This window comes from Anoplopoma fimbria, chromosome 6 (genome assembly GCF_027596085.1).
Source record: "Anoplopoma fimbria isolate UVic2021 breed Golden Eagle Sablefish chromosome 6, Afim_UVic_2022, whole genome shotgun sequence".
NCBI classification, from domain to species: domain Eukaryota; kingdom Metazoa; phylum Chordata; class Actinopteri; order Perciformes; family Anoplopomatidae; genus Anoplopoma; species Anoplopoma fimbria.
Genome location: NC_072454.1, coordinates 18,024,502 through 18,026,485, shown reverse-complemented (window position 1 = coordinate 18,026,485; position 1,984 = coordinate 18,024,502).

Here is a 1,984-nt window from a genome sequence, read left to right as displayed (position 1 = left end):
AGTTCAACAGGGAGGGAGTGTCTGCGGAGCCAAGAGCCTCCATATTCATGAGCAGGGCACGAGGAGCCCGCCCCTCTCACGTTATGAGGATAGGGATACACTGACAAATTGATGTGTTGGAAAGTAAAATTGAACTATATACTATAAATTGCAGTCATATTGACAATACTAAGTCATCAAAACCACAAAACCGCAACATAAATGAATTAGATTTTCAGAAAAGCATCAATTTACCTTTTAAAAAGATCTTATCTTTCCACATCCTGCATGAGCTGCATACTATACTCACCACAATTTATACTTTTGTTTTACCTCGTTAAGATTAATGTCATCTTAAAAGATGGGTAGAACGAGTTTAGCTGGTTTTACTCCCCTCTACATTTGTTTTATTAGGCAACATGGTAAATCATGGGGACCGCAAAATGAGCGTGCAGTGCATCAAGGCCAGTGGCTGAGTCAAGGGCATTTGGTTAAATGCATGGTATGTCAGACATCTTTCCTCGGGTAATGCAAGCCTTGGATAAAGAACACCATATTCCATAGCATTAAAAAATAACTCAAATAACTACACATTTTCTGCATATTTTTCAATTTCAAAAATAAATTGCTAACATTTTAGAAATACGAATAAACTCTGAATGTGAAAGTGAACAACATGCTGTTATCAGGAGTGCACACAACAGTGCCCCAGAGTGGCAGAGCTGCAGGTTTTATGCCTGCCTGAGGAATGTCACACAATTTAAATGACTTGCAATCTAAGGCCATTTCAAACAATCAGCCTGTAGTTTATGGCCAAACATAATGCCAGGATGCATATTAGCCTGGATGAAACCCCCCTGCTGACCAGATTCATAGCTTAAACTATGAATCTGGTCAGCAGACTGTTGAAAGATATAATTTCCCCGGTATCCTTTTGGTGTCAAAGGGCAATTGCGGCCGGGTGTACCTCTGCAAGTAGGTAATCTGTGAACTGGATCAGTGACTACACACACACACACACACACACACACATCCATATGAGAGGATGGGAACCCCCTCTGCCCCTGTGGTTAGTGATTTGTGTGGACCAATTACACAGGTCATGCAATGGGTCACAATCAAGGAAACACAGTTGGGAACTTTGGCGTTGCAGAGAGAGAACCGTATCAATCAGTAACTATGCAATGTTTCACCATCACACTTTATAGCTATTTATGAGGGTGTCATGCATCTCTCCTGTATGCATTTGGAGCTGATAAGCAGAAAGGTATGGCATTTTTCTCTATATTTTTGTTAGAAAACCGTACAAGTAACCAAGGTCTAGTTCATGTTTTTTACAGAGGCAGCAAAGCACACATTTTATCTTATCTTTAGTTTAGATCAAAAGATGTGTGTGGTTGCTTCTGCAGGAATAGCCCCGAATGTCCTTCAGTACTTGTCTTGAAATACCTTGTTTTGTAGTAGTAGTAGTAGTAGTAGTAGTAGTAGTAGTAGTAGTAGTAATAATAATAGGTGTGAAATGTATTCAAAGAGGTAAGCCTCTAAGTGTTATTTCCACCATCTTAAATCACTACTTTCAATATTCAAATGTCACGTTTCCTGTGGTTCAACCTCAAGATGAAAGGTACCGCTTCCTCCCCGCCCGACTCAGTCGCTGAGCTGATAGACATCTCAGGTTACGGGCCTTATTGAAATGCTCTCTCAGGGTAATTAGGGTTAATTGGAGGAGTTTTTAACCCTTGGGGGCTTTTCTTTTTTTTTTCTTTATGGCAAAAACGAAAATTGAGTCTAGAGATTGTAGATGGTTTCGGGCAGAGGATGTGACGGGAGCCCCCATGACCTGCCCAGAGGTGATGCTTGTATTGGGGTGGGGGGTGAGTGGTGGTGGTGCTGAACGTCAATAAAAGAAAAAGGACCATTTATAAAATAATCCTGTTGGTCAGCAAGAAAGATACATCTTGACAGCATGTTCTTATAAGAGAACATGTCAACAGTTATTTTCTGT